The following is a 17,941-nucleotide window of genomic DNA, read 5'->3' as shown; positions in this document are numbered from 1 at the left end:
CTCCAGTCCACCATTTTCCCTCAGCCTGCATCCTGTAAGCATCTCATTTCTCTTCTCCCCTTGTGAGCGCATCACTGATATGTAATCATGCTTCCTGTATCTGTTTCTGTCCCATATTAGCCTGTCTAATTAGTTTTCCCCTGCTCAACTAGTAGTGCAGATGTTGATTTATAATGAATATATGTATTCCAATGTACCCCGTACTGACTCAGTGTATATATATATATATGTTTGTATTGTAGTTTCACCGCATCAATATACCATCACGTTCAATGAAGCACAGAGTGAACCTACAGTCTCCGTATTGGACCCCGGTATAGCGGTTTAGCTGATCTGTATAGCTGCAAATAAAAGTGCCTCACTGCCTTATACAGTGAGGACAGAACAGACGTTCTACGTGAAATTATCCACAGTGTGGAAGATTCTGAAACACTCATCCACGCTGACACAGTAATGCACAACCAGCACTCACTGTGTGAACAAGACCTTAGTCTTGTGGCTGCGCAGAGGCTCCAGGCATATTAATCACCATGTCATCAGCCCTGCGCCAGGCTCCGCGTATCACTAGGCTCTGCATATCACACTAGTGGTGGCTGTGAGCACTTAGCTAAACACAACTGACTTGCTAGGGCGTCCATGAATTGGCTGTGGACAGGTATTACACATGCCCTCGCGCGCACACACGGAGTTTTCTGTATTTGCTTGTTGTGAGGCGCCACAGCATTCACCCTCGGGCACTTACAGCCCCGGGATCGCTTCCCGCCAGCACTCTGGTCAGAAAAGGCCCCAGCAGGGCCAGCACTCCGAACAAGGAAAATGCCACTCACTGCGCATGCGCACAAGTACTAGTCCCCCTCCAATCCCTCCTCCACACTCAGTGCCGGAGCAAGCGGCTAGTAACTGTAGCCATAGCCCCGCCTATATCCCCAAGTCACGCCCTCTTTCGCGGAAGCGCGCTTGTCCTGATACAGGTTTGAGAACGCGCTTAAAGGGACCGCAGCGGGGGCGCGCCTGAGAGAGATCGACAGAGTGCGTGAGACAGCGAGAAACGACGAAATCGAGACCTCTCGAGAGTGTGGCTTCGCCAGAGACTGCAGCTGCCAAGAGAGTACGGCTGCAACTGGCTCGCAGTACTGTACTTTGTCCGAGAAGGGGGTTGGGAAAACACCCGCGAAGGGGAGGGGACCGGAGCCCTGGAAGGTATGGTGCGAGACGGCGGCAAATAGAGCAGTGGGGTGAGGAGAGCAGGCTGCTGCCCACCGTGGCCTGGTGGATAGGGCACCAGCGGAGGGAGGCCTGTAGCGTGCACGACACCCGGCGGGAGGTGGGGCGTGTGATCCGCCGACACTCGGCCGGGAGGTGAGCTCCCAACATGTGAGGCGGGAGAGCGGCCGGGGCGAGGGTGGTCGTGTGTGCAGTGCGGGGTGGGGTCCAGGGGGCCTGGGAGACACCAGGTGACATGTGTTGGGGGGCACAGGCCATGGCTGCCTGTGAGCGGGCTCCTCTCTGGGGAGGGCAGGGCCCATGGGCTCAGGATGAGGACCCGCGGGGCACGGTGGTGGGTGGAGAGCAAAATAGTGGGGGCACTGGAGATGGCGGTGTGCAAGGAGGGGGGGGATGATGGGTCAGAAGTAGTTCAGACTGCAGAGATGGCAGCCTGGGGGCTCCAGGGTCGGTATGGGGGGAGGGTGTTAAAAAAGGGCTATCACCAGTTTGGGGGAGGGGGGCTTTATGAAGGGTCAATGATTAGGATGGGGGAGGGGATATAAAGTGTCAGTGATCAGGATGGGGGCTCCAGGGTCAGTATGGGGAAAAGGGGATAAGAACGGTCTATGATCAGAATGGGGGGGCTCTATGAAATGTCTATAATTGGGATGGGGATAAAAAGGGTCTATTAGGATGTGGAGGCTTTATGAAGGGTCACTGATCAGGATGGGGGGGCTCAATGATGGGTCAATGATCAGGATATGGTGGCTCTATGGAGAGTCAATTATCAGGATGGGGGCTCTATGAAAGGTCTCTGATCGGGATGGGGATAAAACGGTCTGCTATCAGGATGTGAAGCTCTGTAAAGGATAAGTGATCAGGATTGGGGGCTCAATGAAGGATCAATGATCAACATGGGGAGGATAAGAAGGGTCTATGATCAGGGTGGCGATTATAGGGTCATTTTGGGGGAGTGGTGATACGAATGGTTTATAATCAGGATGGGGGGCTTATTGAAGAGTCAATTATCTGTATGAAGGGTCAATGATCAGGATGGGGGGCTGTATGAAGGGTCAATGATCAGGATGGGGGGCTGTATGAAGGGTCAATGATCAGGATGGGGGGCTGTATGAAGGGTCAATGATCAGGATGGGGGGCTGTATGAAGGGTCAATGATCAGGATGGGGGGCTGTATGAAGGGTCAATGATCAGGATGGGGGGCTGTATGAAGGGTCAATGATCAGGATGAGGGCTCTATGGAAGGTCTATGTTCAGGATGGGGAGAACTCTGAAGGGGCAGTGATTGGGATTGGTGATACAAAGGGTCTATGATCAGGATGGGGGCTCCAGGGTCAGTATGGGGGAGGGGGGATAAAGAACGGTCAATGATTTAGAATGGGGGCTATATCAAGGGTTGATGATCAGGACGAAGAGGCTCTATGAAGTGTAAACTATCAGGATTGGGGGGGGTCATTGTAGAGCCAATGATCAGGATGTAGGGGGGCTTTATAAAGGGTCATTGATCTGTGTGGGGGCTTTATGAAGGGTCAATGATCTGTATAGTGCCTCTATGAAGGGTCAATGGTCTGTATTGGGGGCTTTGTGAATGGTAAATAATCATGATGTGGGGGGCTTTATCAAGGGTCAATCTTAATGTTGGGGCTCTATGAAGGGTTAATGATCAGGATGGGGGGCTCTATATGAAGGGTCTGTAATAAGGATGGGGTCTCTGTTTTTGTATGAGGGTCTCTGAAGGGTGTCTAATCAGCATGGTTTAAAGGGCTTTATGGTCAGTAGTGGAACTGCTCTATGAAAGGTCTATGCGCATGGTAGGAAAGCTTTTCTAATATGCATTGGGGCTACTATGATCAGTGTGGGGGGGGTCTCTACAATCAGCATGATTTTGAAGAGATCCCTACGATTAGCATGATTTTGAGGAGGGGGCTCTATGATCAGCATGATGGCCAGATTTTGTTCTGCGATCAGCGTGATGTCGAGGTGAGGGGGGTCTCTGCAATCAGAACCATTTGGGGGGGGTGGGCTGTATGATCAGCATGATTTTGAAGGGGGGGCTCTATGATCACCATGGTGTGGAGTGTGGGCTCTAGGATCTGCATGATGGTTGGGGAGGCTCTAGGATCCCCATGATGGTAGAGGGGACGTTCTGTGAGCTCTAGGATCACCATGATGATAGAGGGGAGGATCTAAGAGCTCTATGATCACCATTATGGTAGATGGGAGGCTTTAGGAGCTGTATGATCACCGTGATGGTAGAGGGGACGCGCTAGGATCACCGTGATGGTAGAGGGGACGCGCTAGGATCACCGTGATGGTAGAGGGGAAGCACTAGGATCACTGGGATGGTAGAGGGGACGCTCTAGGATCACTGGGATGGTAGAGGGGACGCTCTAGGATCACCGGGATGGTAGAGGGGATGCTCTAGGATCACCGGGATGGTAGAGGGGATGCTCAAGGATCAGATATGATTCCGAAGGGGGAAATATAATCGGCATGATTACCTGGAGGGGGTGCTCTAGAATCAGTATGATGGTGGGGGGATTCTACGATTAGCATGAATGTTTTGGTGGCGACTGATTATATGTGATGGTAGTGGGGCTCTATTTTCAGCATGATAGTAGGGTGGGCTCCACAATCAGTATAAGAGTACGATGAGCAGCTCTATAAAGGGACAGCTATGGTCAGCGGGAGGAGGGAGGGTCTCGTTCAGGGTGGATTATTATGAAGGGTCTTTGATTGGGGTGTAGGTCTAGAATAGGGTATTTGATCAGAGGGATTGGGATCTACTATTGTACCTGTGTAATTTGTCAGAGGAGTGTACATTCATATAATGTCTGCATATTGTTTAATGTGGGGAAACAGGTGACATAGTGAGTCTTATTTGCTGAGCCTGTAGCATCCTATGGCGATATGGGCACAATTCCATCTTGTGATGGGACAATTTTATAATTGGAAAGTGTTAACCCATGTGCAGTGTATATATTATTGGGAATGCCCTTCTTTTTTATAAATAGTTGTTAAGGGGAATTTATCATCAACCTGTCTTTTTCAGCAGACTGCATGATCTTGTAGGTCTTGAAAATCAAAGGTGCAAGAAACCAGTGCTGAGAAATCCCATTGAAAGTAAAGGTACTGTCACACTAAGCGATATCGCTATAACTTGTAGCAATATCGCTGTGTGTGATACTTACCTACGACCCGCTCCCCCGCTGGTTATCGCTGATCGCGCGAGAACGTCCAGGACTGTTTCTCCTCGTCAGCTTCCTGCTGGGCTTCCTGTGGCGTGGACGAGCGACGCGTGGAGCCGGGCGGGAGGACGCAGGATCGCCTAGTGTGACAGGTAAGTAACGACCTCCGACCCCTGCGATGTCGCTGGTGAGATCTGCCTGTGTGTCAGCTCACTAGCGACCACTTAGCGATGTACCAGCGATCCTGACCGCGTCATATCGCTGGTCGGGATCGCTGGTACATCGCTAAGTGTGACAGTACCTTAAATGCTGATGGAGCAGTGTCAATGAATGTCAGTGCCAACAGGGCGGCTGCGGCATGCACATCATGGCTGCATCACAGATTATATGGCCGTGTGGTTTTGTGGGTGAAATCATTGTTTTATAAGAAATATAAGAAATCGCAGTGTTACTTGGCTGCCATGTAAATGCCACGTCTGGCCTTCTCCTCAGTTTCCTTCGTTATTGCCATTGATTGACCGCTCTGCCCTCTTCTATTTTAGCCTTTTGGCTAGCAGAGGGTGGAGCTGTGCAGGGCTGTGGAGTCGATAAGCCAAACCTCCGACACCTCAATTTCCATGACTCCAACTCCACGACTCAGACTCCCACATACCAGGGCTGATGAGGTGGTAAGCCAAAGCTCTGACTCCCAACTCCTCAATTTCCATGACACCGACTCCATCTCCAACTCCACAGCCCTGGCTGTCAGTCATGGAGAGAAAGGTGGGCTAGGCCTGGAGTAATAATGACAACTAATGCACGTGCCCTACGTTGACATGCCCCCAATGCACTTCCAGTCTCATTATCATATCATTCCAGAATGGGTTTTCTCAGCAATGGAGCAGCACTTTAAATCATTTAAGGTATCAATTACATTGTATTTGCAAGTACCACAAAGCCATGTATTATTAATAATAATCATTTTAATTTCTATAGCGCCAACATATTCTGCAGCACCTTACATTTCAAAGGGGACTTGTGCAGACAATAAAAGACATTAAAGCATAACAATAATCACATAAACAGATATTCTCCTGGGTGGGGTAATATAAGGCCTGTTTCACACTTCCGTTTTCTGGCGTCAGTCAAATTCCGCCGTTTGGGGAAAAAACGGATCTGACGGATTTGCCTGGCGGATCCGTCTTTTTCCCCATAGACTTGTATTGGCGGCGGATTGTGACGGATGGCCTTCCGTTGCATCTGTCGTGCTGCGGATCCGTCATAAAATTGCTGTCTGGCAGAAAAAAAGTCTATAGGAACGTTTTTTGTCTGCGTCGAAAAGGCGGACAGTGACGGATCCGTCGCTGTCCGTCGTCTGGTAGAATGGATGCCTATGGGCAACGGATCCGTCCCCGTCCGTCACATGACAGAATCCGTTGACAGATTCCGTTTTTTTACACTGAGCATGCCCAGAAGAATTTCCATTCATTAAATTTAACCCCAAAACCCGTTCTGGCACAAAAAATTCTCTCTCTCTCCTTCCAGAGTTCTGTTCCTTTGAATTTCATCCACTAGCTGCTGCGACGGATCCATCAAAAAACGTATCCGGTGCATCAGTTTTTTGCACTCTGCAACGGATCCGTTCTTAAACTCTTTGACAGATTTTGACTGACGCCAGAAAACAGAAGTGTGAAACAGGCCTCAGACTGACCGATTTTAATTTTAGAGGGAACCCTTCCCCAAGTTTTCCCTATATAAAGTTTTCCCATCACCTTTGTGCAGTCTTTAATACTTCTGCAATCCTTTCATAAGATCACTGCTTTCCGCATACCTAAGAAAATGCCCTTTATAATGTTTGCGCCAAGTGGTTGGATGGTCACCTAAAGACTTTGTTCCGCCTGGAAGACAGCAGCCACGCGAGTCAAGGCTGGAGAGATGATGTTTGTGAGGACAGGAGGTGGCGGGCACAGTTAGGGGTGCATGGTGCCATTTAGCATATGGAGAGGAAAAATTATCAAAGGCTTTATATTGGGAGCTGTGATCTTATGAGGGGTTTATATGGTCATGTTGCTCTCTGGAAGATAAATGTCCGCCATGCCTTTATATATGCTACCTGTTGATCTCTGAAAAATTAATGCATACTTTCATATTGAAATGAGGCTTAAGTGCTTCGATGTGATCGGAGCATTTCCCAAACCTTAATTCCCCACATGGCCCGACCTTCATCTGGTTGACTCCACAGAGGAAGCTGGGGCTAGATGGATCATAGAGCCAGGGATGCAAGGCTTGGGAAGTGCTTTGACACTCCCAGAGCACTTCTAGAGAGCCTGAACGCTACCTCAGCCCCCAAACCTCCACCACGTATATATTAGTATTTTTATACCTTCCTAACAAGCTTGTTTCAATTTCTTATTGATTACTATATTTGGCAAAAAGCAATTCTATAACTGTGGTGGCTATAAGCAAATTAGTGCGACTAGTAATGGGGGGGGGGGGACTTTGTTTTCCCCAGGGGTGGTGTAGGACACAGCCAACTGTTACCCACAGGCTCCGCAAAGCTCAGGATGTGTCCTACGCCACAGCTGCCTCACTGGGCATGTGCAGTGCACCAATGAAGCGGAGGGATGTACACCTGCATTATTGCACATTGTCAGAAAGGCAGAGACTTGTGATGAGCTACCAGTGCTGTTGCTCTTGTAAATCATGTCCCTCATGTGTAAAGGGGCATAGCGTTATTACTTTGGGGGGGGACAAAGCCCACATGACTAGTGACTCGCTAATTAGCGTATTGTCACCACAGTTATAAAAACGATTTTTGGTATTTAAAGGAATCAACAAGACAATAAGAAAGCATATTCAGAAGGGTGTAAAGATGGCAAAACATACGTGGTGGCGGTTTGGGGAGTCCTGGGGAAGCGGTCAGATTCCCTTTAAGCCTCATTTGTATATGGATTTAAACTGCCTTTTTTTACTGCTTTATTTTGGTCTGTGAGTACCGTATTGTGGTTGACTTTATCCTTCAGAGAGTCATCTGGACATTGGTGGGAGTTCATCATGTTGGGACATTGTGAGTCGGTGTACCTTGTGGCTGCTTTGTCGTTATTTGCGTCACATTTCTGAAAATGTCTCCTTTTATTTCTTCCATTTGTAGCTGCATTAGATATACACACGTGGTCAAAATTGTTGGTTCCCCTCGTTTAATGATAGAATAACCTACAATGGTGACAGAAATAACTTGAATCTGACAAAAGTAATAATAAATTAAAAATCTATGAAAGTGAACAAATGAAAGTCAGACGTTGCTTTTCAACCATGCTTCCACAGAATTTTTAAAATAATAAAACTCATGAAATAGTCCTGGACAGAAATGATGGCACCCCTGAAAATAATGTGACAAAAGGGACATATTAAATCAAGGTGTGTCCACTAATTAGCATCACAGGTGTCTACAACCTTGGAACCAGTGAGTGGGCCTGTATAGAGGGCTACAGATACTCACTGTGCTGTTTGGTGACATGGTGTGTATACGCTATGGAATCTGCTGCGGATCCGCAGCCGTTTTGGCCCTGCGGATCCGCAGCAGTTTGTGTACAGTACCATAATATCCTATGGGAAATGGAAACCGCAGTGCGGATTTTTCCGTGCGGATTTGCTGCGGTTTCATTGACAGTTACAGGAATCGTTTGATTGCAGTGATTGCCTCAAAAGGTTGTGCAATAAAATATTAACCCCTTAACGACCGCCGATATGCCTTTTAACGGCGGTCGTTAAGGGTACTTAAACATAGCACCTTTAATTAACGGTGCTGTGGAAAAAGTAAATAGCACCCCCCAGAGTCGGAATTTCTCCGGGGAATCGGCTGCCGGGGGTAGCCGAAACCCCAGAGAACATGATTTGGGTCGGTATTTACTGACCCCGGTGTTGCGATCGCCATTATTAACCGTATAACGGCAACCGCAACAAAAAAAAAGCTGCGATTTCGCATTTGATTTCTCTCTGATGTGATTGCACATCAGATGGAAGAGAAATAGAGTCCCTGGGTCCCCCGATCTGTCCCATATACCTCCCGGTGTCCCCCATGGCTCCCACAGCTCCCGGGGTCTTCTTCCTGTAAAGAAAATGGCGGGTGCATGCTCAGTGCGCACGCCGAGATCTGATGGCCGGCACCTGGGGAGATTCCATTCATTCATTCCAGGTACATTTTGATCATTGTGATAAACTCTATCACAGTGATCAAAAGAAAAAAAAAAAATAAAACCCCCTTTTATCACCTCCTTAGTTAGGGAAAAATAAATTAAAAAACATATATTTATTTCCATTTTTCCATTAGGGTTACAATTGGGCTAAAGTTAGGGTTAGGATTAGGGTTATGGTTAGGGTATGTTTCCACGTAGCGTATCTCATTTGCTGCGGATTGAACGCTGTGTACAGCCGCAGCATTCAATCCACAGCATCCAGATGTTACAGCATAGTGAAGGGGATTTTATGAAATCTCGTCTCCACTAGGCGTGCAGGGACGCAGGTGTCACACTCGAAATTACGGACATGCGGCGTGTCTTTGTAACCCGCAGCATGTCTATTTATCTTGCGGAGACACTCCGTCTCCGCAAGATACAGTGGCATGCAAAAGTTTAAAAGGTCAAAATTACTGTTATTGTATAGCTTTGACCAAGGTTTCAGACCTTAATTAGCCTGTAAGGGTTATGGCTTGTTCACCCTCAATGATAGGAAAGGCCAGCTGATGCAGATTCCACAGGTTTAGAAACACATAGCCTCCTCTAACCTTGTGCGAAAAAACAGCCACCATGGGTTCTTTTAAGCAGCTGCCTAGCACTCTGAAAATGGTGGAGGCCCACAAAGCAGGAGAAGGCTATAAGAAGATAGCAAAGCGTTTTCAAGTTGTCCTTTCCTCAGTTCAATATGTAATTCAGAAATAGCAATTTACAGGAACAGTGGAGGTCAAGATAAGGTCTGGAAGGCCAAGCAAAATTTCAGAGAGAGCTGCTTGTAGAATTGCTAGAAAGGCATATCAGAACCCCCACTTGACTGCAAAAGACCTTCAGAAAGATTTAGCAGATTCTGGAGTTGTGGTAATTGTTCTACTGTTCAGAGACACCTCATCAAATATGGCCTTCATGGAAGAGTCATCAGAAGAAAACCTTTCCTGCACCCTCACCATAAAATTCAGCATCAGAGGTATGCAAAAGAACATCTAAACAAGCCCAGTACATTTTAGAAACAAGTCCTGTGAATAGTTGAAGTTAAAATAAATCTCTTTGGTCGCAATGATCAAAGGTATGTGCAGAGAAAAAATTGCATAGAATTTCAGGAAAAGAACATCTCTCCAACCATTAAGCATGGGGATGGATCAATCATGCTTTGGAGTTGTGTTGTAGACAATGGCACGGGGAACATTTCACAGGTAGAGGGAAGAATGGATTCAATGAAATTTCAACAAATTCTTGTTGCAAACATAACACCATGTGTAAAAAAGCTGAATTTGAAAACAGGATGGCTTCTACAAATGGATAATGATCACACACCTCAAAATCCACAATAGATTACCTCAAAAGGCGATAGCTAAAGGTTTTTCAATGGCCCTCACAGTCCCCCAATTCGATCATCATTGAAAATCTGTGGCTAGTCCTCAAAATAGCAGTGCATGCAAGACGACCCAGGAATCTCACAGAAATGGAAGAATTTTCCAAGGAAGAATGGATGAAAATCCATCAAACAAGAATTGAAAGACGCTTGGCTGGCTACTAAAAGCGTTTACAAGCTGTGATATTTTAAAAGGGAGTTCTACTAGGTACTAACTATGCAGGGTGCCCAAACTTTTGCATTGGCCTATTTTCCTTATTGTAATTTTTAAAATGTAAAAAATGAACACATCCGGAATCACTACCCGTACAAAAGCCGGCAGTGCTTTTGGCGGAGCCTGGTATCCGCTGCGTCCAAAGCGCTGCCAGCACGCAGTGTGGAAACACCCTTAGGGTTGGGATTAGGGTTAGGGGTGTGTTGGAGTTAGGGTTGTGGTTAGGGTTGGGATTAGGACTAGGATTGTGATTAGGGTTATGGTTAGGGTTGGGATTAGGGTTAGGGATGTGTTGGGGGTTAGGGTTGGAATTAGAATTGTGTGGTTTCCACTGTTTAGGCACATCAGGGGGTCTCCAAATGAGACATAGCGCCACCATTGATTCCAGCCAATTTTGCATTGAAAAAGTCAAATGGTGCTCTCCCCCTTTTGAGCTCTGCCATGCGCCCAAACAGTGGTTTCCCCCACATGTGGGGCATCAGCGTACTGAGGGCAAATTGCACAACAACTTTGAGAGTCTAATTTCTCCTGTTACACTTGGGAAAATAAAAAATTGTGGGCTAAAAAAATCATTTTTGTGGAGAAAAAAATGATTTTTTATTTTCACGGCTCTGCCTTAAAAACTCCTGTGAAGCACTTAGGGGTTCAAAGTGCTCACCACACATCTAGATAAGCTCCTTGGTGGGTCTAGTTTCCAAAATGGGGTCACTTGTGGGGGTTTTCTACTGTTTAGGCACGTCAGGGTCTCTCCAAACGTAGCATGATGCCCGCAGACCATTCCATCAATGTCTGCAATCCAAAAGTCACTACTTCCCTTTCGAGCCCTGGTGGGTGCCCAAACAGTGGTCTCCCCCCACATATGGCGTCCGATCTCAATTCCAGCCAATTCTGCATTGAAAAAGTCAAACGGCACTCCTTCCCTTCTGAGCTCTGCCGTGCGCCCAAACAGTGGTTTACCCCAAGATATGGGGTATTGGCGTATTCAGGAGAAATTGCACAACACATTTGTGGTTCATTTTGTCTTTTAACACTTGTGAAAATAAAAAAAAATTGGTTCTGAAGTAAATTTTTTGTAAAAAAAAAAAAAAAGTAAATGTTCATTTTTTCCTTCCACATTGCTTCAGTTCCTATGAAGCATGTAAAGGGTTAATAAACTTCTTGAATGTGGTTTTGAGCACCTTGAGGGGTGCAGTTTTTAGAATGGTGTCACTTTTGGGTATTTTCTGTCATGTACACCCCTCACAGTGACTTCAAATGTGAGGTGGTCCCTAAAAAAAAAAAATGATTTTGTAAATTTTGTTGTAAAAATGAGAAATCTCTGGTCAACTTTTAACCCTTATAACCTCCTAACAGAAACAAAGTTTGTTTCCAAAATTGTGCTGATGTAAAGTAGACATGTGGGAAATGTTATTTATTACATATTTTGTGTGACATATCTCTCTGATTTAAGGGCATACAAATTTAAAGTTTGAAAATTGCAAAATTTTAAAATTTTTCACCATATTTCTGTTTTTTTTCATAAATAAACACAAGTCATATCGAAGAAATTTTACCACTAGCATGAAGTACAATATGTCACGAAAAATCAGTCTCAGAATCGGCAGGATCCGTTGAAGCGTTCCAGAGTTATTACCTCATAAAGTGACAGTGGTCAGAATTGTAAAAATTGGCCTGCAAATTGGCTGTGTCACTAAGGGCGTTAAGTTAAGGATGCCATCATTTCTGTCCAGGCCTATTTCTTGAGATTTATTTATTTTTTTTTAAATTCTGTGGAAGCATGGTTGAAAAGCAATGTCTGACTTTCATTTGTTCATTTTCATAGATTTTTGATGTATTATTACTTTTGTCAGATTCGAGTTATTTCTGTGACCATTGTGGGTTTTTCTGTCATTAAACGAGGGGAACCAACAATTTTGACCACGTGTGTATTAATTTATCATGCTTATTTAGGGCCAGCATATTCTGCAACACTTTACGGACATGCTCACAGTATAAATTCTCTATCAGTATATCTATAAAGTTTCAGTTTTTAAGATGACTCCTAACGGAGTGAGTTTGTGACTTTTTTTTTTTTTCCAGGGGAAGTGAGCTTTTTAAAAAGTCTCAATTCAGAAATGTGGCCTAAACCTTATTTACAAAGCCGACCATGTTCAGATTGCACACACTTTTAGGCTATGTGCACACGCTGCGGATCTGCAGCAGTTCTGCAGACAGTGTACAGTACAATGTAAGTCTAAGTAATTTACATTCTGCTGTGCACATGCTGCAGATTTTCAACTGCGGAAAAGCTGCGGTTTTGAATCCGCAGAAAGAATTGACATGTCAATTCTTTCTGCGGATTCTGCTGCGGTTTGCCATCTCCTCCATTGTAGAGGTGATAAACTGCAGGGGAAAACCGCAGGCTAATCCGCAGGTAAGGCTGTGTGTCCATGTTGCGTGTTAAAACGCACACTGAAAACCGGACGCCTTCCCAGAAATCGCGCGGTTTTTTCGTGCGATTTCACCGCGATTCTGTTCGCGATTTTGCCGCGATTTTCTCAAGCACTTTCCAAGCGATTTGAAGCATCGCTTGGAAAGTGATTGACAGGTTGGTCACACTCGTCAAACATAGTGTTTGACAAGTGTGACCAGCTTTTTACTATTGAGGCTGCCTATGCGGCATCAATAGTAAAAGATAGAATGTTAAAAATGATAAAAAAAATAAAAAATCGGTGTATATGTACCTTCTGACGTCCCGCACTGCAATTCCGGGCCTCAGCGTTCCCAGTAATGCCTTGCGAGACCTGTGATAACGTTGGTCTCGCGTTGCTATAGCGATCTCGCGAGACCACGTCATCACTGGACCGTGCCGCAAGGCATTACTGGGAACGCTAGGCCGGGAATGCAGCGCGGGACACCGGAAGGTAAATATACCCCGATTTTTTTATTTTGTATTCTTTTTTTTTTACAGGGGTATGGTACCCAGGGCCTGGAGGACAGTCTCCTCTCCTCCACACCGTGGGTACCAACCGCACATGAGACGCTTAACTTCCCGCATGGTGGGCATAGCCACATGCGGGAAGTAAGCGATTCTCATGCATTCCTATGCGTGCGGAATCGCGGCAATTCTTTGCGATTCCGCACAAAATGATCATGCTGCGATTTTTTTCCGCAGTGCGTTTCCGCCGCGGAAAAAAGAGCAGCATTAGCACAGCATGTGCGGAATGCCATAGGAATGCACGGGGGGCGTTCTGTACAAGATTTTTAAACGTTTTCGCTCTGAAAATCGCGGTAAAAACGCTTAAAAATCGCATCGTGGGCACACAGCCTGAAACCGCAGGTCATTTTACCTGCGGTTCTGGAGATACAAATCCGCAGACCAATCCGCAGCGTGTGTACATAGCCTTAAGGGTATGTGCCCACGATCCAGAAATAGCAGCGCTTTGGACGCAGAGTATTTTTGCTGCATCCAAAACGCTGCGTTAAATTTGCATGTGTTCACTGAACCGTGCAGATTTACCACATATCTATTGTGGAAATAGTGTCTCCGCAGCAGAAAATGGACATGCTGCGGCTCGTAGACCTGCACCGCGGGTGAGTATACACAGTGATAAATAGAAGCACCATGGGCACGGGATTTCTTTAAATCGCATCCACTGTTCTTGTATCATAGCGTTGTGGACGCAGTGCAGGTGAGCTGTGTCCAAAACGCTGCTATTCTGGATCAATGGCACATACCTTTAAAAATGGTGAGATCAGTGCAAAATGGCAAAAAATCGCAAATGTACCGTAATTGCTGGAGCACTGATATTCATGAAGATTAGGGAGGCTGTTTTCAATCTAAAACATTGCTTAGTTGTTTTTCCAATGGAATTTAATAAAACTTGCTATAATAAAAATACCAATCTTTTAGTTATAAAACCTGCTACAAAAGTAACTATATCTTGCCCATTCCCTAAGAGCAGGAATCTGTTCTGCATTTGTTCCAACACTGTCAGTTTTACATCCTCTTTGTCAGTAAGGGTATGTTTCCACGGCTCTCTCCGGCAGTGCTTTGGACGCGGCACGTGATCGCTCTGTCCAAAGCGTTGCCGGCTTTCTACGCACGGTGATACTGCATGCGTTCATTAAACCATGCGTAATCACTGCATCCTATACATTAGACTGTGATATTTATCTTGCGGAGACTAATGTCTCCGCAAGATAAATACACAGGCTGCAGTCTATAAAGACGCGCTGCATGTCCGGTTATGCAGGTCTGCCACCTGCATCTTTGTACGCATAGTGGAGATGCGATTTCAGAAAATCCCCTCCACTATGCTGTAACAACTGGACGCTGCGGCTGTACACAGCATCCAATCCACAGCAAATGCTGAACGTGGAAGCATACCCTAACTTGTGGAGAGGACAGGTTGGCTGGCTCCGTTCATTAGTTACGTGAGCCTTATTCCCCATCACAGTTGATGAGTGCGTAGGACAGCCAGCCCCCTTCATACTCGTAGGTGCCAGAACAAATGGACCACAGGATCGGCACTCAAACTGGTGCATATTTTCATTATTAAATCATATACAGTGCCTACAAGTAGTATTCAACCCCCTGCAGATTTAGCAGGTTTGATAAGATGCAAATAAGTTCGAGCCTTCAAAATTCACACAAGAGCAGGATTTATTAACAGATGCATAAATCTTACAAACCAAAAAGTTATGTTGCTCAGTTAAATTTTAATAAATTTTAAACATAAAAGTGTGGGTCAATTATTATTCAACCCCTAGGTTTAATATTTTGTGGAATAACCCGTTTGCAATTACAGCTAATAATCGTCTTTTATAAGACCTGATCAGGCCGGCACAGGTCTCTGGAGTTATCTTGGCCCACTCCTCCATGCAGATCTTCTCCAAGTTATCTAGGTTCTTTGGGTGTCTCATGTGGACTTTAATCTTGAGCTCCTTCCACAAGTTTTCAATTGGGTTAAGGTCAGGAGACTGACTAGGCCACTCCAACACCTTGATTTTTTGCCTCTTGAACCAGGCCTTGGTTTTCTTGGCTGTGTGCTTTGGGTCGTTGTCTTGTTGAAAGATGAAATGACGACCCATCTTGAGATCCTTGATGGAGGAGCGGAGGTTCTTGGCCAAAATCTCCAGGTAGGCCGTGCTAGCCATCTTCCCATGGATGCGGACCAGATGGCCAGGCCCCTTGGCTGAGAAACAGCCCCACAGCATGATGCTGCCACCACCATGCTTGACTGTACGGATGGTATTCTTGGGGTCGTATGCAGTGCCATCCAGTCTCCAAACGTCACGTGTGTGGTTGGCACCAAAGATCTCGATCTTGGTCTCATCAAACCAGAGAACCTTGAACCAGTCTGTCTCAGAGTCCTCCAAGTGATCATGAGCAAACTGTAGACGAGCCTTGACATGACGCTCTGAAAGTAAAGGTACCTTACGGGCTCGTCTGGAACGGAGACCATTGCGGTGGAGTACGTTACTTATGGTATTGACTGAAACCAATGTCCCCACTGCCATGAGATCTTCCCGGAGCTCCTTCCTTGTTGTCCTTGGGTTAGCCTTGACTCTTCGGACAAGCCTGGCCTCGGCACGGGAGGAAACTTTCAAAGGCGGTCCAGGCCGTGGAAGGCTAACAGTAGTTCCATAAGCCTTCCACTTCCGGATGATGCTCCCAACAGTGGAGACAGGTAGGCCCAACTCCTTGGAAAGGGTTTTGTACCCCTTGCCAGCCTTGTGACCCTCCACGATCTTGTCTCTGATGGCCTTGGAATGCTCCTTTGTCTTTCCCATGTTGACCATGTATGAGTGCTGTTCACAAGTTTGGGGAGGGTCTTAAATAGTCAGAAAAGACTGGAAAAAGAGATAACTAATCCAAACATGTGAAGCTCATTGTTCTTTGTGCATGAAATACTTCTTAATACTTTAGGGGAACCAAACAGAATTCTGGTGGTTTGAGGGGTTGAATAATAAATGACCCTCTGAATAAACTTTTCACAATTTAAAAAAAAATTAAACAAAGAAATAACATTCTATTTTGCTGCAGTGCATTTCACACTTCCAGGCTGATCTACAGTCCAAATGTCACAATGCCAAGTTAACCTGCTAAATCTGCAGGGGGTTGAATACTACTTGTAGGCACTGTAACTAGATAATCATTTTTATGGTCTTAGACATTCCCATCCTTGTCATAGGCAAAAATCCTTTTAATGGGCAAAAATCCACTTTTAATATTTGGCAACTAGCGAAATAGTCCTTCAAGTTTCCTAGCCTTTACAGAGCTAAATGTTATGTACCCACTATGTAATGTGCCAACCAATACCACAATAAGTGTTAATGTATACTACAATTGTCTCACTATTAATTACATAACCACGGGATAGGTGACAACTTGCTGGTCTGTGGGGATCCCTCTACTGGCACATGGACCAGCGTTTGGCACCCCTTAAGGAATGATTGGCGCAGTGGTTTAGGATGCGCACTGCCACTCCATTTTAACAGGGATAAAAAGTTCCCAGTTCTGCCAATCGGTGCTTGTCCCAGTGTGAGGACCCATACACAACAACAAGTTATCGCCCATCCAATGGTTAGGTGATAACTTATTTTTTCTGGGCAGCCTCCTTAAGCTCCATTTAATGCAAAACAACTTTTCAAATTGTGCTAGTAAGAATATGTTTGGAGACTTCAGAAGTCTCCGGAATGGTAGGGTTTGGTGCACAAACAAAGGCATGAGAAGTTCCTTTTTTTAAAACCAGAATTAGCCCAGTATTAGATGGAGTGGAATGCAGATGTTGTTGCTGCAACTGTATAAATTCTCTGAATGACTTTCATACAGCCTGTGCTTGCCACAGAAGAACCACATTCAGATGAACAGAACTGATGGTCAATAGCAGAACTGTCCTGTGTAAGGGCCCGTCACACATAGCGACGCACCAGCGATCCCGACAACGATATGAACTTGTCAGGATCGCTGGTGTGAGGCTACATGATCGCTGGTGAGCTGCCAAACAGACAGCTTCACCAGCAATCAGGACAGCGACACGTGGGTAACAAGCGACGCATGTCGCTTAGTTACCCACTGTGTACCTTAGTTACCAGCGCGCTGGTGCAGGGAGCTGGTAACCAAGGTACACATCGGGTTTCTAAGCTCCGCATGTCGCTTAGTTACCCACTGTGTACCTTAGATACCAGCGCGCTGGTGCAGGGAGCCGGTAATCAAGGTACACATCGGGTTTCTAAGCGACGTGCAGAGCTTAGAAAGCCGATGTTTACCTTGGTTACCAGCTCCAGCTTGCTGATTGCTGGTCTCCCGCCTGTCACACGCAGTGATGCGTGCTGGCCAGCGGGAGACCAGCGATCAAAAAAATGTCCTGGCCATTCCAGGACGATCAGCGATAACCGACAGGGGGGCCTGTCGCTGGTAAGTGTCACACACAGCGATCTCGCTGGTGAGATCACTGTTGCGTCACAAAACTTGTGATGCAGCAGTGATCTCACTAGCGATATCGCTGTGTGTGACGGGGGCTTTATGTCTGACGTGTGAATCCATGCTCCGCACACACCCGGACACCTTGGAGAGTGTCTAAATAGTAGAGGGATTGTCCGATGCTGTTCTCCTCCACATTGGGAGGCGAGTGTGCAGGAACATAGTACATCCCGATGTGGCAGTGCCAGGCAACCCCATTATATCTGGATCACTCGTGCTTCTAAAGGACAGGTTAATGATAATGAAAGGGAAATTGCTCAGGTACAA

At 46.0% G+C, this 17,941-nt stretch overlaps 1 protein-coding gene across 2 annotated transcripts in view; it reads left to right on the top strand.

Annotated features, from left to right (window-relative positions):
• The first annotated feature begins 975 nt into the window (after positions 1 to 975).
• Positions 976 to 17,941, top strand: part of ZMYM3 (zinc finger MYM-type containing 3) — a 123,660-nt gene continuing 106,694 nt past the window's right edge. The window contains exon 1 of one of the 2 annotated variants that reach the window (XM_073556173.1): positions 976 to 1,200. The gene's annotated coding sequence lies outside the window, so the exon portion shown is untranslated. Of the gene's footprint in view, positions 1,201 to 1,243; positions 1,360 to 17,941 lie in introns of those variants that run through there. The other variant, XM_073556174.1, reaches the window with a different exon arrangement.

This window comes from Dendrobates tinctorius, unplaced genomic scaffold, assembly GCF_039654945.1.
Source record: "Dendrobates tinctorius isolate UK_male_01 unplaced genomic scaffold, ASM3965494v1 ptg000231l, whole genome shotgun sequence".
Taxonomy (NCBI): Eukaryota; Metazoa; Chordata; class Amphibia; order Anura; family Dendrobatidae; genus Dendrobates; species Dendrobates tinctorius.
This window is presented reverse-complemented; position numbering and strand designations above follow the sequence as displayed.